Source organism: Lissotriton helveticus, chromosome 2_1 (genome assembly GCF_964261635.1).
Source record: "Lissotriton helveticus chromosome 2_1, aLisHel1.1, whole genome shotgun sequence".
Lineage (NCBI taxonomy): Eukaryota > Metazoa > Chordata > Amphibia > Caudata > Salamandridae > Lissotriton > Lissotriton helveticus.
In genome coordinates, this window is record NC_136059.1 from 1,791,757,036 (window position 1) to 1,791,777,917 (window position 20,882).

The 20,882-nt window shown below is 45.1% G+C and overlaps 1 protein-coding gene across 2 annotated transcripts in view; it reads right to left on the minus strand.

Annotated features, from left to right (window-relative positions):
• ZGRF1 (zinc finger GRF-type containing 1) overlaps positions 1-20,882 on the minus strand; it is an 829,426-nt gene that overhangs the window by 497,682 nt on the left and 310,862 nt on the right. The gene's annotated exons all lie outside the window — the stretch shown is intronic.

The following is a 20,882-nucleotide window of genomic DNA, read 5'->3' on the forward strand; positions in this document are numbered from 1 at the left end:
CTGGAAATATTTAACAACAAGGGGTGGTGATGGACAGAGTTTCTCAATTAAGCAGAATACTCTCACCCAGTCAAGAGATCAGGGCTGGATCCAACACCGTTTTTTAGCTCACTGCACCATCCCAGTTCAGAACCTGGCTATATGCAAATTAGTTTGTTCCTGTCCCAGTGCATGATGGGAACAGGGCAAACCAAACTACCAAGCCAATTCTTACACTGGGAAGGAAACAAGCTTCCGGGGACCGGTTTCTGGCATTTCAGCCGTCGTCGGCCCGGCTTGCTTGAATCCTGATGGTGCAATGAGCAAGGGACTCACATCTGAGTATACCCTTCCACGCTTAGGGTGGACAAAATATTTAACAACAAGGGGTGGTGATGGACAGAGTTTCTGAATTAAGCAGAATACTCTCACCCAGTCAAGAGATCAGGGCTGGATCCAACACCGTTTTTTAGCTCACTGCACCATCCCAGTTCAGAACCTGGCTATATGCAAATTAGTCTGTTCCTGTCCCAGTGCATGATGGGAACAGGCCAACCAAACTACCAAGCCAATTCTTACACTGGGAAGGAAACAAGCTTCCGGGGACCGGTTTCTGGCATTTCAGCCGTCGTCGGCCCGGCTTGCTTGAATCCTGATGGTGCAATGAGCAAGGGACTCACATCTGAGTATACCCTTCCACGCTTAGGGTGGACAAAATATTTAACAACAAGGGGTGGTGATGGACAGAGTTTCTGAATTAAGCAGAATACTCTCACCCAGTCAAGAGATCAGGGCTGGATCCAACACCGTTTTTTAGCTCACTGCACCATCCCAGTTTAGAACCTGGCTATATGCAAATTAGTCTGTTCCTGTCCCAGTGCATGATGGGAACAGGGCAAACCAAACTACCAAGCCAATTCTTACACTGGGAAGGAAACAAGCTTCCGGGGACCGGTTTCTGGCATTTCAGCCGTCGTCGGCCCGGCTTGCTTGAATCCTGATGGTGCAATGAGCAAGGGACTCACATCTGAGTATACCCTTCCACGCTTAGGGTGGACAAAATATTTAACAACAAGGGGTGGTGATGGACAGAGTTTCTGAATTAAGCAGAATACTCTCACCCAGTCAAGAGATCAGGGCTGGATCCAACACCGTTTTTTAGCTCACTGCACCATCCCAGTTCAGAACCTGGCTATATGCAAATTAGTCTGTTCCTGTCCCAGTGCATGATGGGAACAGGGCAAACCAAACTACCAAGCCAATTCTTACACTGGGAAGGAAACAAGCTTCCGGGGACCGGTTTCTGGCATTTCAGCCGTCGTCGGCCTGGCTTGCTTGAATCCTGATGGTGCAATGAGCAAGGGACTCACATCTGAGTATACCCTTCCACGCTTAGGGTGGACAAAATATTTAACAACAAGGGGTGGTGATGGACAGAGTTTCTGAATTAAGCAGAATACTCTCACCCAGTCAAGAGATCAGGGCTGGATCCAACACCGTTTTTTAGCTCACTGCACCATCCCAGTTCAGAACCTGGCTATATGCAAATTAGTCTGTTCCTGTCCCAGTGCATGATGGGAACAGGCCAACCAAACTACCAAGCCAATTCTTACACTGGGAAGGAAACAAGCTTCCGGGGACCGGTTTCTGGCATTTCAGCCGTCGTCGGCCCGGCTTGCTTGAATCCTGATGGTGCAATGAGCAAGGGACTCACATCTGAGTATACCCTTCCACGCTTAGGGTGGACAAAATATTTAGCAACAAGGGGTGGTGATGGACAGAGTTTCTGAATTAAGCAGAATACTCTCACCCAGTCAAGAGATCAGGGCTGGATCCAACACCAATTTTTAGCTCACTGCACCATCCCAGTTTAGAACCTGGCTATATGCAAATTAGTCTGTTCCTGTCCCAGTGCATGATGGGAACAGGGCAAACCAAACTACCAAGCCAATTCTTACACTGGGAAGGAAACAAGCTTCCGGGGACCGGTTTCTGGCATTTCAGCCGTCGTCTGCCCGGCTTGCTTGAATCCTGATGGTGCAATGAGCAAGGGACTCACATCTGAGTATACCCTTCCATGCTTAGGGTGGACAAAATATTTAACAACAAGGGGTGGTGATGGACAGAGTTTCTGAATTAAGCAGAATACTCTCACCCAGTCAAGAGATCAGGGCTGGATCCAACACCGTTTTTTAGCTCACTGCACCATCCCAGTTCAGAACCTGGCTATATGCAAATTAGTCTGTTCCTGTCCCAGTGCATGATGGGAACAGGGCAAACCAAACTACCAAGCCAATTCTTACACTGGGAAGGAAACAAGCTTCCGGGGACCGGTTTCTGGCATTTCAGCCGTCGTCGGCCCGGCTTGCTTGAATCCTGATGGTGCAATGAGCAAGGGACTCACATCTGAGTATACCCTTCCACGCTTAGGGTGGACAAAATATTTAACAACAAGGGGTGGTGATGGTCTAGAACCTCCTTACTTAAACTGTCTAAAGAACTTTTGCCTTAAAGCATAGCGTGCCTCTCTCTCCATAGACTCTCCTATAGTTATATGAATGTCCCGAACTCCTGTCTCATTTGTTTCTGAGATAATTCTAGAATACTAGTCCTAATCAAAGCCTATCCCATCTTTAGTGATTCATCTTAAACGTTCTAATTCTTGATCCTTCATTTAAGTGTGTCCTGGTTCCATTAGTTTATAAATGGTTGCACTGACTTATTTCTGGTTCTACGTGTTTAGACGCCGGCAGACCCCCCAATCGGACAGCGAAGAAGAGACAACCATTAGATTGCCTTCGCACCGCCACCAACATGACGGCATCCGTCGGCTAAACAGTAGAAACCTATAGACCCCCAGCGTAAATACAGTGGACGGTAGCTAAAGACGTGCCCACTATTGAAATTGACCGCAAGGGTTCACATACAGCCGTCTCCATTCAGCCGTTTCGATCCCTGGCTCTACATGTTTAGACGCCACCAGACCCCCTAATTGGAAAGCTAAGAAAAGACAACCATCAGATTGTCCTTGCACCGTCACTAACATGACGGCATCCATCGGCTAAACCCTAGAAACCTGTAGACCCCCAGCGCAAACGCAGTAGACGGAAGCTAAAGATAGTCAGCGCTACAAGAAACGCTCAGAGATCTACCCTAGAGCACCTACGAACTAAATCTACAGCAGTTCCAAACTTGAAGTCTGCCGTTAGATAGCAGGACACCGACTGAAAGAGAAATAAAACACACAAAATAACCTACTATACAGCGCCCACGTCTTAAAGACATACTCCCTATAGGTCAAGATCTCTCTATCCTCCTGTGAGAACCAGCATCATTTATTTATCCAGGTCCATTTGGATACTCACATGGCTCCCTGATGAAGGCCCCCAGCCGAAACGCGCGTAGATGTCATATCTAGCCATGTTTTTATGTATAGTGTGCTGAAACAATCTTCCACACAACCTTCAAGTCTAAATTAATTACCTTGAAATGTGTATAGGATGTAATAACAAGTATATGTATATGTAGACTGACAGTCACATGTATAGTGGAGGCATGCACACGATAATTACCTGTAACAAAATAACGATATTGTGTATAGAATAAAATAAAAGCCATATTTTTGTATCACACACTTTGTTCTGCAATAGTTCTTGCTGTCATTTGTCCTCTTTTACCTTCTATTTAAAACCAGTTCCTAATTACTTTTCTTTCAAATATTGCACTGACTTATTTGCTATTCAGCTATGTACTTTCTGTTATTCTGATTATCGATTGCTTAATTACTGTGAATTTGATGATTTCTGAATTTTACTAAATTAGATAAAGACTTTAAAATTTCCAGTTGTCCGTGGTCATTTTACAAAGAGTTTTGAATGTCATTTGTTGGGTTTGTATTTTGCTGCCTTTCCTTTTACAGCTAACTCCCTGATCCATTGTGGTCATAGGTACCCGTGTCGGTGGATGGTAAGTCGGGTACGCTGAAGAATAACGAAAGGAATTCCCAAATATCTGATAGCAGACCGTGAGGTCATCCGATCAATGTATATGGTGATTTGAAATATATGGGCCCGAAGCCGGAAGTGGCGAAATTATTGGCCGGGTGACCCGCGCGCTCTATCAGTATTTTCTGGTAGCAGAGTTATGGTTAGGGAATAGTTAAAGGTTGGGTAGGACTAGTTAAGCTAAGTCAAAGTCGGTAGCTGCTAGTATATTGCTGCTATAAGAGCGGCCATTTCAGGGGACCTGATCACTCTCTTGAGGTGCGATGCTTTTGAAATTTATCAATTGTTTGAAAATTGTTTTTTCTTGTTCTTATATTGTTATATGTATTAATCCATGCGTATGTAAAACGTTTTGTTAAGTGTTGTCGGAACTCCCCGGGGAATTGAATGGCAAGTGGTGAATAGAATCCATTGCCTTGAGGTCGCAGGCTCAAGGAAAGTTAGGTGCAGGTTAGGAAGGACCGGAAGCACTAACTAGGGTTTTTTCTGAATACATGTGTGAATAAATGTTAGTAACGAGGTTCATCGGCAAAATTCCAATAGTGGCGTAACCTAGTAAGGGTCACATCGGAAGAGTAGCAGGTTCATCGGAGCTTGGGTGAAAGCAAAGGGGTCCGCTGGGAAACCTTAGACTCGGATATATCCCGGAAAGAGTGGATGGGTCTAGGGAAGTAACAGGTTCACTAATGCTAGAGTGAAGGGTAGGCGGAAGAGGTCTACCCGCAGCGTGTGAAAAGTAAATGGAAGTAATTTACTTGCAGTAAAACAACTCTTTCCTGTCTAGACACTTGAGCACTGTGGCGAATGTGTATTCGTTGTAAAATAACCAAGCACTAGCGCTTTAGAAAGAAAGAAAGTTTCCGTTACCTTGTGAAGGGAGGGAGTCAGTCGCGAAGCGTCTCTGACGTCACTCCGAGCCGCGCTGGGATTGGTAGAAACAGCGGGCGGGTAGCGGGGCTGGAATTGTAAAGGAGGGGTGAGCGCCGAAGCGTGAGAACTGTCTCGCGAAAAGGCCGCGCACCCATTGGCTGAAACTATTTGAACTTGTGCACCCCATTGGTCGCACGGAATTGCAAGACGCATTCTGATTGGAGGAAATTTTGTAAACAAAGTTAAGCGTAGAAATCGTATGTGGAACTCGTATACTCCAGAGACTAGACCCGATCCAAGAAACCTAGGTTTTGAAAGGGATCAGTGGAAGGCTAATAGATACGGCATTATGTATGGAAATAAGCGAAAAATGTCCCTTGTAAATAAGGTAAAGAATTACTTCAAAAAGGACAAGCCGATTCAAACTAGAGAGGGCATTGTTATTCCACCACCAAATACTCCCGCCTCTTTCATGATGTTTGACAGAGGGTACAATACGTGTGTGTGGTTAGAAAATTGGGTGAAATACACAAAAGACGACGGAATAATGGCCTTTCCGTTAGAAGGTACCTTTAATGGTAGGATCTTATTCAACTTAAGAACCCGAATGAATAAATTACATCCCAGACCGAGACTAACGCAGTATGAGGCATTAGAGGAATGGGAGATTGAGGCTTTCCAGAGAGAAAAGCCCCGAATGGATAAAGGGCTGACAAAGTATTACCCAAAACTGAGACAAGAAACTAGAGACAAAAAGATGAAACAGTGGAGACAGAGCATGATTGTTGAGGGTCTGTTTCCCATGATGCCAGCAGAAGATCCTCCTGGGGGGGGAAAAGAACAGAGAAGTCCAAGCACTGGAGGCCCCTGGGAGAATCAGATGACGAATTGTTAGATGACATATGCATGAGAAGTCCTCCTCCTTATAATGAGGGACACCGACCTTCGAGTGCAGGAGATATTCCCCGGAGACCCCTACAAAGGGAGGAGGTCAGGTCCGCAAGTGTAGGAGGGGATTATCTAATTCCTCCTTATACTGAGAATCTGGGACCCGTAGAAACCAGAAGTATTTACCCCAGGAGACCCGTAGGTGGGGAGACAGGATATTCACGTGAAGGAGATTTTTTCCCTCGTCCCCCTTATGGAGGTGAGGTGAGGTCCGTGGGTTCAGGAATGCCGTTATTACAGCCCCAGAGTGAGGAAGATCCGAGAATTCTAGGCACAGGAAGTCTGTTTCAGAAACCTAATTATGGTGGAGGACCAAGTGAAACACATCCCACTGCCCCGAGTTATGCTCCCATTCTAACCCCGCAGGTGTTACATGGAAACACTTTGGACAGGTTATTAAAAGAGAAGGAGCGGGAAGCGCTAGGAAATCAGAGAGCTGAGATAATACAGAAAATGTCGCAGCTAAATGCAAGTCCTGAGGCCTTGACGATCCCAGTAACAATCGGACCGGTGGTTCCGCTGTACGGGGACCGTCAAGGGACTCCGAAAACTCCAGTAATTACTCCTGTCATTGCACCGACCAGACCAGAACCCTTAATTATAGATGACCAGACAAGTGAGTGCGAGTCGGAGGTCTCGCTGCTAGATCTGCCCATTAGAAAGACTGGAAAAAGGATACCGAAAGGACAGAATACTTTTAATGCGAGGGAAATTCAGATGGAATCGACCTCAGGTACTAAGAGTGTCACATTGGTGACTCCTGAAGAAATCGAAAGATGGAGTCAAGAATTGGAAAAACAAGCGTCCCCAACGAAACCTTTAGATCTCTACAAGCTGAGAATAGAAATAGAGGAATTGATGGCAGGAAACGTAGGATTAGACAGATTAAATACCTACTCTGAAGACGAAATGCTGTTTATCTGCAAGAGTCTCACCCGAAATACCCGAGTACTTCATGAAAAACTGACAGACACTGCTGCTAGCATGGGAATAGATATTTCAAGATCGAAACCGCTGCGAAAACCATACAGGGCAGATTTCTCAGACAAAGATTTGGAAAACTTGAATATGTCGGGGAAGAAAGCACAGGTCAAAGAACTATTGACAGTATTGGAAAAATGGGGAGATGTGGAAAGGTGGAAAGCCAGATGGGCCAAGAAAAAGGATGAGGCCAGGTCTAGGCAGGCAACTCCCGAATTCTTGCTAAAAGAAGCTGAAAAACCAGAACAGTTATGCCCTATGCGCGAGGTACCAGGTGGAAAATATGTGCACGTTCCATGGTCCAGACAGGATATTGTGTCCTTTACTAACGATTTCCCGAAATTGCGCGAAAAGCCAGTTGACTGGTACAGGCAGGTGGAAAGGTTCGTAAAGGTGCAAAAATGCCTGTGGAAAGACCTGGATGGGTTTTTCGACATTGTGGTCCCGGTAGATCTGTGGACCGAGTGTAAGATAGCCATAGCTTGGCCTAGTGAGGAATACCCGAGAGATGAAAGAACAGGGGAACCATCGAAGGAGGTAATGAGAAAATATGAACAGGTAATTCAGCATCTGAAACTAAAAGTGCCAGCAAAGGAAACTGATTGGACCAAGATAGACAGAACCACGCAGGAAAGAGATGAGACAGTGCACTCCTTTTATGAAAGGCTGTTGCAGGTGTTCAAAACATACAGTGGTATAGATAACATCGAGATGAAGGATATGACACATTTTATTTACAGGTTTGTAAATGGTTTAAGACCCGAAATTTGTCAGTGGATAAAAGATAACAAAATCTGTTGGCATACTAAAAAGATGGATGAGGTCCTACGGTACGCAAAGTACTGTGAGGACGAGATGGCAGAAAAGAAAAAGGCTCTCAAGGAGAAGGTTATGTGGGCTCAAGTGAAGCTCGCAGAACAGCAGGAAAAACAATTGAATAAAATGGCCAAAACTACTCAGAACCAAGGTCCTGGGGGAGGGGGTGGAGGAAAGCCCCGGCCCAAAATGAGCAGGGAGGAGGCTAAGAAGAAATTTCCCTGCCATCAGTGCGGAGAAATTGGACACTGGCGAGACGAGTGTCCCTATTTGCCGGATGATAACTCCAAAACACCTGATTTAACTCCACAGACGCAGAATGAAAGACCAAGAAAGACCCAACAACAGGTAAAAACGATTCAGTTGCCCAGAGCACCAAAGCAAGTATTTAAGGGAAAATCCCCGCAGGGTGATGACGTAGAAGTCTGGGGATGCGATGAGAACAGAAATACAGCAACTTCGCAGTATTTACTAAATGATACCTTCCTTTGTGATGACCAGTACTGACGGGGCCTGAGAGGGGAGGACGAGGAGTGCGTACTTGGCGCCTCCTTGCCGGTAGACCAGTCCGGACCATACATTGAAGGAAAGGTTGACGGAAATGATGTCACTTTTCTGTTGGACACTGGCGCTACCCGTTCTACTGTGAGAACAGTGGACGTTCCAAACCTACCCCTCTCGGGAGAAGCCATCCAAGTAGTGGGTGTATCTAATCAATTGATTAGTACTCCTGTTACCGAGCCCATGGAGATCTCAATTGGAAACTTTAAAGAAATGCATAGATTTGTCGTTTGTGACACTAGTCCAGTGAACTTACTGGGACGTGATTTGCTGTGCAAAATGAACTGTACCCTCTTTTGCACACCAAAGGGTGTTGAAATTCAGACCCCAGATGAAGATGGCATTTATAAATTAATGTTAATCAGACCTGACTCAGAAATTAAGCGAATGACTATGCAGGATTTGCCCAAAGAACTCCAAGAAACAGTGAAGCCAGAGGTATGGGACTTTACCGGAAAAGATGTAGGATTAATGAAAAACGTAGACCCCATCCAGATAGCCATCAAGGACAATGCAGTATACCCTAATACTAAACCCTACAGAATGAATGCAGAAGTGAGAGCAGGTGTTGCCCTGGAAATACAAAAATTGCTAGAAGGAAACATCATACAGGAAGTAATGAGTAGCCCATGCAACTCACCGATTATGGGCATCAAAAAGCCTAGTGGCAAGTACAGAGTAGTGCAGGACCTAAGAAAGGTAAACAAAATAGTGGTTCCTTGCTGCCCTATTGTCCCGAACCCAGCAGTGATTCTGTACCAGATTCCCTGGGATGCTGAGTGGTTCACTGTGATAGACCTGTGTCATGCATTCTTTTCCATTCCCTTGCATCCAGACAGCAAATTTCTTTTCTCATTTGCTTTCAACAGTCACGTGTATGTCTGGAACAGGGTCCCCCAGGGGTACACAGAGAGCCCCTCTATCTTTAATCAGATCTTGAAAAAATGCTTGGAAACTTTGGTCTTACCTGGAAATTCTGTCTTGGTGCAATACATTGACGACCTCTTGGTGGCGTCCAAAAGTCATAAGGACTGTGTGATTGACACCATTGCCCTACTGAATCACCTGAGTGAGAAGGGACATAAAGTGGCCCCTGAAAAATTACAGTTCTGTGCAAAATCAGTGAAATATCTGGGGCACCAGATAGAGAAAGGCATCAGGAAAGTAACATCAGAAAGAGTGAGAATAATTCAAAAGATGCAGTTACCCCGTACTCAGAAAGAAATCAGAATGTTCCTTGGAGTGATAGGATACTGCAGGCAATGGATTGTGGGATTTGCAGTCCTAGCTAGGCCCTTGATAAAAATGACCAAGAGAGGAACACCAGATATTGTAGAATGAGATGATGAAAGCTTAACAGCCTTTACAAAATTGCGAGATTGTCTGTGTACAGCCCCTGCGTTGGGAATGGCAGACTATTCCAAGGAATTTGCCCTATTCTGTGACACTCGCGATAATTGCGCGTTGTCAGACCTAACTCAAGAACATGGCACAACCAGAAGGCCAGTGGCATATTTCTCTGCCACCCTGGATCCAGTGGCTGCTGGATTACCAGGATGTCTGAAAGCAGTAGCTGCTACTTGCACAAGTTTAGAGCAGAGTGAATCCATTGTCATGGGACATCCTGTAACTGTGTATGTTCCACATGGAGTGGTAATTTTGTTAACGAGAACGAAAACTCAGTATCTCACCCCTAGTCGGCTGACTAAATACGAGAGGATTCTCGTGGGTGCTGCAAACATAACAATTGTCAGGTGCAACATTCTGAACCCCGCAACTCTGCTTCCCGACTCAATGGATATGGAAGATGGGGAGGAAGATGAGCATAACTGCATTGATTTAACAGAATTTTGCACAAAACCACGCCCAGACATTAAAGAAACGCCTTTGCCTAAACATGACATGGAATTGTTTGTGGATGGTTCATGCCTAAGACATGAACAAGGAGGCCTGAGTGCTGCCTATGCGGTAGTCTCCTTAACCAAAATTGTAGAAGCAGGTTATTTATTTGAAGTAAAGGCTGCACAAGTAGCCGAATTGATCGCTATGATAAAAGCTTGCAAAATTGGGAAAAACGTACGCCTAACAGTATATACTGACAGTCAGTACTGTTTTGGAGTTGTGCATGACTTTGGCCAATTATGGCTACAGAGGGAGTTCCTGACTTCATCAGGTACCCCTATTCGAAATGGAAAAGTTGTTCAAGACCTTTTAGAGGCAATCCAATTACCAAAGGAATTGGCAGTGGTCAAGTGTGTTGCCCATAAGAAGGAATTTGACCCTGTATCCTTGGGAAATGATTTTGCTGATCGAGTGGCACAATTATGCGCCAGGGATCGATATATCATAAATCCAAAACGGGGGGGGGCCTGGAAACAGCTGCCAACTTCGAGTGTTTGAAGAAGTGCCTACATGGGAAGAAGTGAGAGAATGGCAGCAGGCGGCACCCTCGCAAGAGAGAGAGAAGTGGAAGGAAGAAGGGTGTAGACCAAGACGTGAGGATGGTGTCATCTTGGGCCCAAATGGTATGCCTGTGTTACCCAGACACTTGCTTGGCACAATGGCGAGATTGATACATGAGGGATCACACATTGGTAGGGACGCCATGATTCTGGTATTCCAACAGACTTGGTATAGCAAAAAATTCAGGAAGGTAGCAGAGTCCCTCTGCCAGAGGTGCCTGTCATGTCAACAAATGAATCCAGGCAAGAGAACAATGGTGGAACTGGGGAAAATTGGGAGGTCAGCAGGTCCCTTTGTGAGAATACAGGTTGATTTCATCACCATGCCACGTTGTGAGGGGAAGCGTTATGTCCTTGTCATTGTCTGCCTATTTTCAAAGTGGGTGGAAGCTTACCCTACTCCCCAAAGTGACGCACTGACAGTAGCCAAGTGTTTACTGAAAGAACTGATACCTAGGTTCGGGGTTCCAGTCACTATTGAATCAGATAGAGGCCGACATTTTCAGAATGATGTGATCGACCAACTCTGTAAGGCCTTTGGGATCTCGCAAAAACTCCACTGTGCATATCATCCAGAGGCTTCTGGAGTGGTGGAACAAATAAACGGGACTATCAAAACAAGACTAGCGAAATTGTGTGATGCATCTGGCATGACCTGGGTAAAGGCCCTGCCTCTGGTTCTGATGGGACTCCGAAGTATTCCAGACCGGAAGACAGGCCTGAGCCCTCATGAAATCCTGATGGGAAGAGTGATGAGACAAGCATGGGTACCAGGAAGCAAATTGTTGAGTATTACTGATGATTTGGTGCTTGAATACTGCAAGAGATTAGGTGACCAAGTACGTTATATCTCTCGCCAGATCGGAGAAGACGCCGTCACCAATCCAACGACTCCTCTCCACAAACTGGTTCCAGGGGACTGGGTCAAAATAAAGAAGCATACTCGGTCGAGCTGCCTGGCACCAAGGTGGGGACCGAAGCGCCAAGTGATCCTGGTAACGACCACAGCAGTGAAGTGTGCAGGTGTACCCCATTGGATCCATGCCAGCCACACCCAGAAGGTATTACCAGACGAGGAGCCTGGAGAAGAAGGCCGTCCAGTAGAGGGGCCTGCAGAAGCAAGACCAGAAGTAACTGACGACGTACAGCCCAGTACCAGTCAAGCTGAGGGGTCCGCAGACGTTGGTCCAGGAGTAGTTGATGACGAGCTACCAAGAGTCCAGCCTGCTGAGGGGTTCCCAGAAGTTGGTCCAGAAGTAGCTGATGACGAGCTGCCAAGCATATGGCCAGAGGAGTGGATACCCTTGATTGACCTCACCGAAGACCCCATCAGAACAAGAGAGCGAATTTGGAAAGGTAGAGAATGGAATAGAGAGGAAAAGCAAGGCACAGGCGAAGAACCTCAGAGTATTGAGATTCACATCAAAACTGAGGAAGGAGAAGGTCAGACAGGGACAGAACAAGTGATCGATACTCCTCCACTGACTCCTGATATCGAAAAGGGACAGATTAGACCAAGTAAAGAGATTCGAGCGGAAGAAAATCAAGAGAACGAAGTGCTCGAACAGGATCAGACAGGATTAGAAGAACGTGTTCAGGACACAGAAACAGAGACAGTTGAAAAGCAAACACAAAATTCTCCTGAACCAGGCCAGATTAGTAACCAGGCAGAAGAAATAGATGCAAGTCCTGGAACTAGTGAGATAGGAAGGGAAGAAGAAGCAGAATTGCCACAAACTAATGAAAATAAAAGGGCAAGAGAAGAGAACTAAATCTCAGTGCCAACTAAAAGACTTAAGAAAAGAAAGCATATTGAGCCCGGATTCATAAAGAAATTGAGACTGAGGATAAAAACGGTAGAAGAAAAACGTGCAGAAGAAGGAGAAGTTCTCGCATAGCAGAACAACCAGAAGACACTTCCAAAAGAAGGAGCGATCGAATAAAAAGACAAAACAAAAAGTACAAGTCTCCTGAATGGACGCTCGTTTTGGAAGAATTTGAAGCTCTTGATATAACTGACGAAAGCGACGGAGAACCAGTCGCTGAGTACTCTGCCGAAGAAGAAGACGAGCCACCGTGAATTTGCACAAAGTAAGCTACTCGTGTAAAGACACAAAGAGGGGTCGAGAAACTTCTTCTGAGCCAAAATGTCTGATTCAAACGTGAATGGTAGACCTAGTCGCAGTTGTTGCAAAACATGCTGCAAGGTATGTGTATGTAGCATAATTATAGTGATATTAGTTTGGATAGGACTAACAGTGTTCATTCCTTTTGCGGTGAGCAAAAATACTAATGTTGACCCTACTGAGATTGTAAATACTGACAATGAGGAGCTGACAACACAGAGTGTAGCAAGACATGAGAGAGCACTCAAACAAACAAAACGAGACCTAGAAGCATCAGATGAGGGAGGACTACATTATCATGGAGTTAAGAATAAGACACATTTAAATGTTTTCGCAAACTTGTTAATACACTATGTAGAGACTATGGAAATCGAAGATTGCTATGTCTGCATGAAGCTACCTACCTCTGTAGCTGAAGGCGTGACATACCATCACCTGCCCCTGACATATGGAATATCCTGTAGCATTTTAGCAAGCTTATTTTACAAAAGAGGACCGTTACAGTACTATTACTCTAACAATGACGTGATCTTTTCTGAACTTCCTATACGTGGGAACTTGAATCCTGTACATACCAAAAGTGACGTTACTCGCTACATGGGCGAATACTTTCTGACTATAGGTAATATCGACATAGGTGACGCACACAGAGATAACTTGACTTGTTCTTTGCGTGAGCAGGAAAAGATGTTCCTGAACATGGCAGAGAAGAGGAGAATAAAAATACAAAGAAAGGCAGATGACGAGAGACAGAAAACGCCAAAATGGGCTGAGAACATGGAAGGTGGGGCGGGTCCTGCTCTGTTGCTGGATTTTGAAAAGAAAGGAAAGCTATGTCTCCACCGCGAGAAGACTAGCTATTATAATAACATTTTCATTGGTTCCAGTGAATGTGAACATAATTACAAGGTAATTGGAGGATGGGGTTTCAAAAATGGGTCAGAGCCTGTGTTTCCTGGAATTTATTATATATGTGGAGACAAGGCTTATTTCAAATTGCCGGATCACTGGTATGGAAGCTGCTATTTTGGCATGGTCTTCCCGAAAATATACCATGTGAATGAAGTTGCTGGAAGCAGTGAAAATATTAATGGCTTAGTGCGTAGTAAAAGAGAAAGCGTAGGTGAAATAATGGGTAGTATTTTCAGTGCACTGATACCTGGAGTGGGAGTGGTTCTGAACACTCACAGAATTTGCAAATTGTCCACTATAGTGGATGTGTTGTCTACGGACACAGCTCATGGATTTCTGCTGGTCAATACCGAAATGGTTGCGATCAGATCAATGGTTTTGCAGAACAGACTTGCTCTTGACACCTTATTAGCAAAAGAGGGCGGAGTCTGCCGGATGTTGAAGGCGCAACATTGTTGCACTTATATTCTGGATAAAAGTGTGCAGCTCAAAAGATATGTGAAAAACATTACTAATTTGGAAAAGGAACTCAAACCACTCGAGGTTGACAGTGCCTGGAAGAGACTGGTAGATGGTCTCTCAAATGTAGGTCATTGGCTTGCTAGCTTAGGTAAAAGCTTATTGTTTAAGGTACTGATGCCAATTGGAATTATAGGTCTTATCCTATTTTTCATATTTGTCTGTTGCAAATGCCGTAAGCACACCAGAAAGCATCAAGTGAATGCCAGAGGAGTGAAACGGAGTGTGGATGAGCTTGAACTAGAGGAAATAAATAATCAGATATACAAAAAGGTGAAAAATTCTCACCCTACCAAAAATGAGAAAGAGAAACTGAATCGCTTGTTGGAAGAGATAGAGTTGTATAAGGTGTGAAGAAGTTGGCATCTGGTTCCATTATTTTTGTGATGATAGTAAATATCATCAAAGAGGGGATTGATAGAGCAAGCTTCGCATCGCGACTTGCTCGAGTCATGAACCTCGCCCGTGTGTAATCAATTAATAAAATTTGTACGTCTTACTAATCTTTATTTTTATATTCGAACGAAGTAGAGGAAGCTTGCGTACGTGTATTTCTAATACAACTAATCCATGTCTCTAAAACATGGCCGCCGCTTGGTAAATGGCTTCTGCGCATGCGTCAGTCACACTCACGTGACATGACGTAGTTATAAGTTTGGTGGGAAAGGGTGCGCATGCGTAATACACAGCTTTGGTAATAACGTGGTGATGCTCTTGTGACAGTGTATATGTTGCTAACATTTAAACTGCATAGTATATTTTTATAATGATAAGTTTAAAGTACAAAACCAATGATGTGTTTACATACATTTATTTCTATGTATTAATTTGTTCTCGCTTACTTTTCATGTACTGCGGGGAATGGGGGCCCGAACCGGTTGGGAGCCATATTGAAGGTCCCTTCTGCGCATACTCGTGGAGCACTGAAAGGTGGCAACATTGGACAGTGGAACTCAGCCAGCTGGCAGCCACAGTCAAGATGCTCATGGGAAAGCCACCTCTGCCCTACGAGAACGGAGAAAGTTGCTCCTTATATATGTAGTGTGTTGCGCTACTGTTTGCCGTACAGTTTCTCATGGGAACCCCAATCTCGCTAGGCGGTACCCAGAGATGTAAATTAGGCCTCCAAATAGTCTATTCTGATTGGTGTGTTACCCAGACCCTACCTTAGGACCAATCCAAATTGAGGGATTCTGACACTTTGCAACATTGGGGGGGTGGTACACCGTCCCAAAACAGTATAACTACCCTGGGTTCACCTAGGGAAGTCGTCCGACTTGTCTGGTTTAGCTGACCTGTCACTGACCCAACGCACTCAATAGGTGACTGAAGATACAGAGTACTGCGGAGCACTCTGTCCGAAATTGACCATAGACTAAGGTTTTACTAAACCTTAAAGTGCTGGCGGAGCACTTTGCTGGGAGTTCGCTGACCCAATCGGGGTCGTGATCGATAGCTGCAGAGAGGGTGGAGCGCAGGCGTTGCTTCCGAACTGCGGGTGCTGGTCCTGTCCTGAGGGTCCTGTCCGAGGGTCATTTCCTGATTCCTAATCTGAGGGTTTCCTGTCCTGTCCTGGGTGTCCATTCTGCACCTGCTGTCCATTGAGGGGTATCCTTCCTTGAGGGTTTCCTGTTCTTAACTGACCCGTGGCCAGGGTTTGGTTTCCACACCAGTCTAGGTAAATATCACTCTGAAAACTCTGAAACTGCACCTTTCTGAATTTCTGTCTTTTGCTTCAATAAAGACATACCTTTGCATATGTTAATTTTCCATGCTTTCCGCAACCATTGAATCATAAAGTCATTTGCATTTGTTTCATAACGTGTTCCTATGTTACCCTACCTGTTAGAAATTATATTTTGCATTGCAGTTTGTCATTTCCTGATATGGTCTAGAACCTCCTTACTTAAACTGTCTAAAGAACTTTTGCCTTAAAGCATAGCGTGCCTCTCTCTCCATAGACTCTCCTATAGTTATATGAATGTCCCGAACTCCTGTCTCATTTGTCTCTGAGATAATTCTAGAATACTAGTCCTAATGAAAGCCTATCCCATCTTTAGTGATTCATCTTAAACGTTCTAATTCTTGATCCTTCATTTAAGTGTGTCCTGGTTCCATTAGTTTATAAATGGTTGCACTGACTTATTTGCTATTCAGCTATGTACTTTCTGTTATTCTGATTATCGATTGCTTAATTACTGTGAATTTGATGATTTCTGAATTTTACTAAATTAGATAAAGACTTTAAAATTTCCAGTTGTCCGTGGTCATTTTACAAAGAGTTTTGAATGTCATTTGTTGGGTTTGTATTTTGCTGCCTTTCCTTTTACAGCTAGCTCCCTGATCCATTGTGGTCATAGGTACCCGTGTCGGTGGATGGTAAGTCGGGTACGCTGAAGAATAACGAAAGGAATTCCCAAATATCTGATAGCAGACCGTGAGGTCATCCGATCAATGTATATGGTGATTTGAAATATATGGGCCCGAAGCCGGAAGTGGCGAAATTATTGGCCGGGTGACCCGCGCGCTCTATCACCACCATTTTTGCAACTGCTATGCGTCCAGTGAGTGAGAGAGGCAGTTTGATACAAAGTGGGATCCGGGTCTTCAACCACTGCATGGCGCGCCCATAATTCGCTCTCCATAGGTTGTCTGAGTCTTTACTCAGCCATATGCCTAGGTATTTGACTGGTTCATCCTCCCATTTCAGCTAGTATTCGCCTTCATAGGGCGCAGCTGAGTCCGTCAGTGGGCATAAAATCGACTTGGACCAATTTATCTAGATCCCAGAGAATCCACCATATCGGATCACCTCTCGTATTACTGGTTCTAAAATTGTGTCCGGGTTTTTAATGTAGAGCACCACATCACGGCATACATGGAAACAATTAGGCCGTGAGTGGTGAAGCCAATACCTTGTTCTGCGTGCTGCTGTCTTAGCCTAGCCACAAGTGGCTCCATCGCTATTGCGAATGGAATCGGAGAGAGGGGGCAGCCCTGTTGAGTGCCACGGGTAATGCTTATGGGCTCTGAGATGCCTCCATTTATTCTGATGTGCCGTAGGCAGAGTGTACAAGAGTTGAATTTTCAGGATGACATTGTGGCTCAGACCCAGCAGTCGTAGCTGAGGAAAGAGAAAATGACAATCTAATGTGTCGAAAGCTTTAGTGACGTCCAGTAGGGCGGCCACCGCCGGGAGATCTGGGTGTATGTGGTGCATGATAACGAAAATAGTATGGAAATCGTGAGAAGTCGTTCGACCGGGGATTAAGCCCAATTGATCCTGCCGTACAATAAATGGCAGGGGGGGCAGCAAGCGGTTTGCCAATACTTGCATATATTTTATTATCTACGTTTATTAAGGAAAGTGGGTGATATGAGTCGCAAAGGTCTGCGGGTTTGGCTGGTTTAAGAATGGTCACTATTATTGCCGCTCTTAACAAGGGGGGGAGTTTCCCCTATGTTATTGATTCATCATATATTTCAATGAGATGTGGGATTGGAATAGGGGCATATTCTTTGTAAAAGGTTGGTGTTAGCCCATCGAGGCCCAGGGCTTTGTCAGCCAGCATTGGTAGCGATTGCCTGCGCTATCTCTTCCGGTGTCATCGGCGAGTCTAAATACTCTCTGTGACTTTGGTAGAGCTATAGAAGCTGGATGATGTCAAAAAAGTCTGTCTCCGGTTCTCTATCTAGGCCGGTTGTGTATAACATAGCATAGAGGTTGACATTACTTCCGGTAGTTGTGATGGCAAAAAGATTAGCTGGGTATCGGCATCTCTTAATTTCGACACACATGTGGTGGCATGGGACTTGCGTAGTAAGTCGGCTAATGTCTTACCCGGATGATCTCCCTTCCCATATTTACACGCCCTTGTCTCTTTACTGACATAGTGAGTTTCTCACGCTGCCTCTTCTTTAAGGTATGAGAGTTTCTCTCTGATGGCCGAAGTATGGCAGGGTCAGGGGCCCAGTAATAGTCCCCCTCTAATACCTGAATTTCCTCTTCAAGTTTACCTAGTGTGCCACGTAGCGCCTGCAAAACCCTGGCCTGCTTCTCAATGGAGGTTCTGCGGATCACCACTTTAAACGCCTCCCACAGCATGGAGGGCGATTCGACTGTCCCAATGTTGTGCGCAAAATACTCAGTGATCGCTGCGTGGATCTCCTCTCTGAAGGCAGCATCCCGTTAAGCATTTGGAGGGAGTCGCCACTCAAAAACTCAGGGAACATTCTGTGGGGACCTGCAGCATTAGGAGTACTGGGGGTGATAGGGGAGCATGTGTGAGAGGTGCGCAGAGCTAGTTGTACAGGCAAGCGCATCCAATCCAGTAATCTAACCGTGACCATGTGTTGTGGTAGGAGGAGAGGCACATGCCTTCTCGTGTGTTCGTGTGAGTATGTCGCCATAAGCCTGTGAGTTGATTGTCTGTGATTAATGTATTTAGCACTCTGACATAGCGCAAATGTTGTTCGCGCATCCCAGAGCGATCTAACGTCTCCTCTAGGGCCACGTTGAAATCCCCGCCCTATAAAAATCTTTTATGACCCCAGGTTGGACAGTCGTCTCCAAATGTTCCTGTACTTAGTAATGAAAATGTATGGACCCAGGAGTGGCATAAGATAATTAGAGAGAGAAAATAGCTCTGGGTGATCCAAGAGTTCAGAACAAAAAGCCTGATATAGAGTTTGGCAGATCAGAAACTCTGTCACACATGCAGTGGAGTGCCTTGTCTGCCAAACCCTCGGTCTCCCCGGCTCATTTAGAGATCAGCGATGAGCGGACCTTAAGGTTTCCATTGACAGAGCTCCCGTTGGCTCTGTTGACTGAAAACACCCTCCAACAGTCTGATGAAGTAGGGGTTGTCAGAGGAAGGACGTTACGCCACCCACCCTATTTTGGAAACGTTTGGCAGTAGGAACAGGGAGTGACCAGTGTGAAGTCTTTTTTTGATGTCCATCACCACCAGGAAAAGCCTGGCAGTGAAGAACGCAAAAATTAAATACTGCTGACTGCTCTCACCACACACCCTGGGAGAAACTCCTGTGGTATGGAAACCATTAGTTTTTTATTTTTCAGAAAAGAATCCTGCTTTGGGACAAGTTTGGTGAACGGCTATCAAAATCGATGGCAGACGTCCCATAAAATCTTTTATTCAATGTACAGAGATGATCGCTGGCCCAGAAGTCATCTAAATTGGACAGATGATAGTCCGTGTAAATGGCAAAGGTAACATTCGAAACTGGTCCCAGGATGCATGTTCCCGGTCCAAGGAAGACATGGCTTGGCAGTTCGGGCTGGAACGTTCCCATGAGGCACAGGGTCAATACTGATTTGCATATAGCTGTGTCTGAACTGGGGTGGCGAAGTGAGCTAAAGAACGATGATGGATTTTACCCAGATCTGTGACTGTGGGTTAGTGTCTGAAAAGTTTCAGGGCACCGTCCATCATCTCCTTGTGTTTGCTTTGTTCGCCCTAAGTTGGCAGGGTATGCCCAGACGTGGGTCCCTTGCTCACTTTGCCACTGGATTCAAGCTAGCCTGGCTGATGAGGGCTGTTAGCCCGAAACCGGTCCCAGTATGCTTGTTTCCGGTCCAGGCAAGACATGGCTTGGCAGTTCGGGCTGGACTGTTCCCATGAGGCACAGGTTCAAGGCTGATTTGCATATAGCTGTGTCTGAACTGGGGTAGCGAAGTGAGCTACAGAACGATGATGGATTCAACCCAGATCTGTGATTGGGGTGAGTGTCTGAAAAGTTTCAGCGCTCCGTCCATCATCTCCTTGTGTTTGCAACCTCCTCTGCCATCCTGACGGACGGGGTATCATCCGTCAAATCACAAATCTGGCCCAGTGTTTTAGGACTTTGAGGCAGAGCTCACTGGCTTTAATCTAGGCTTCAAGGGACGTTAAGTGTCACTAATTTGGAAGATTGCATTAAAACGATCTCCCAGGAAACCTGCATAGAGATGGGCTTTATCAACACCAGGATCTCACAGTATATTCCCAAAATGTTGCATGGAGATCCTAAATATGCTGGGGAGAATCGAGCTTTGAAGGACTCCGTATGTTATTGGGCAGAGGAGAGGAGGCTTAGAATTTCTGATGGAAAACTGAACGCATTATCCACTGAAAACGTCAATGTGGGTTCAAAAGAAAAAAGGCAAAATTGTAGGTATTTATCACTTAATGTAAGCATTAAACTGTATATCTAGGCATTTCCAATAGTACAGTGGCATTGTAATACAACAAACCTCGATAATAGTTAGATTGCTTATTGTCACTCCGAACGGACAATACAAAGCTAATACATACTGTTTTTATACAGGGAGAAAACTATTGACAAATTGGAAAATCCTTGAGAAGAGAATGTAAAATACTACAGATTTAAATCAACTCACAAAACCCAACTTTTCTTCTGTGAATGATGTTGGACTCCCCACTACTCATTAGGTCGAAGAGTTGTTTATCTTCTTTCATCACGAGTAGCAACTTTCTGACCCCCAAAAACTATGATAAGAGATTACTTTAGAGAAAGGCTTGCACTAGGAGTAATGGAGTCACCATAGGGTAACTGCTGAACAGACTAGTCAGTGGTTAACAACAGTATACAAATGTCGAAGATCAAATGCAACTGTATCAACCATCTATAACGGATCAGCCTTGGTTACCATGTGAGTTGAAATCTTACAATTTCCAATGCAA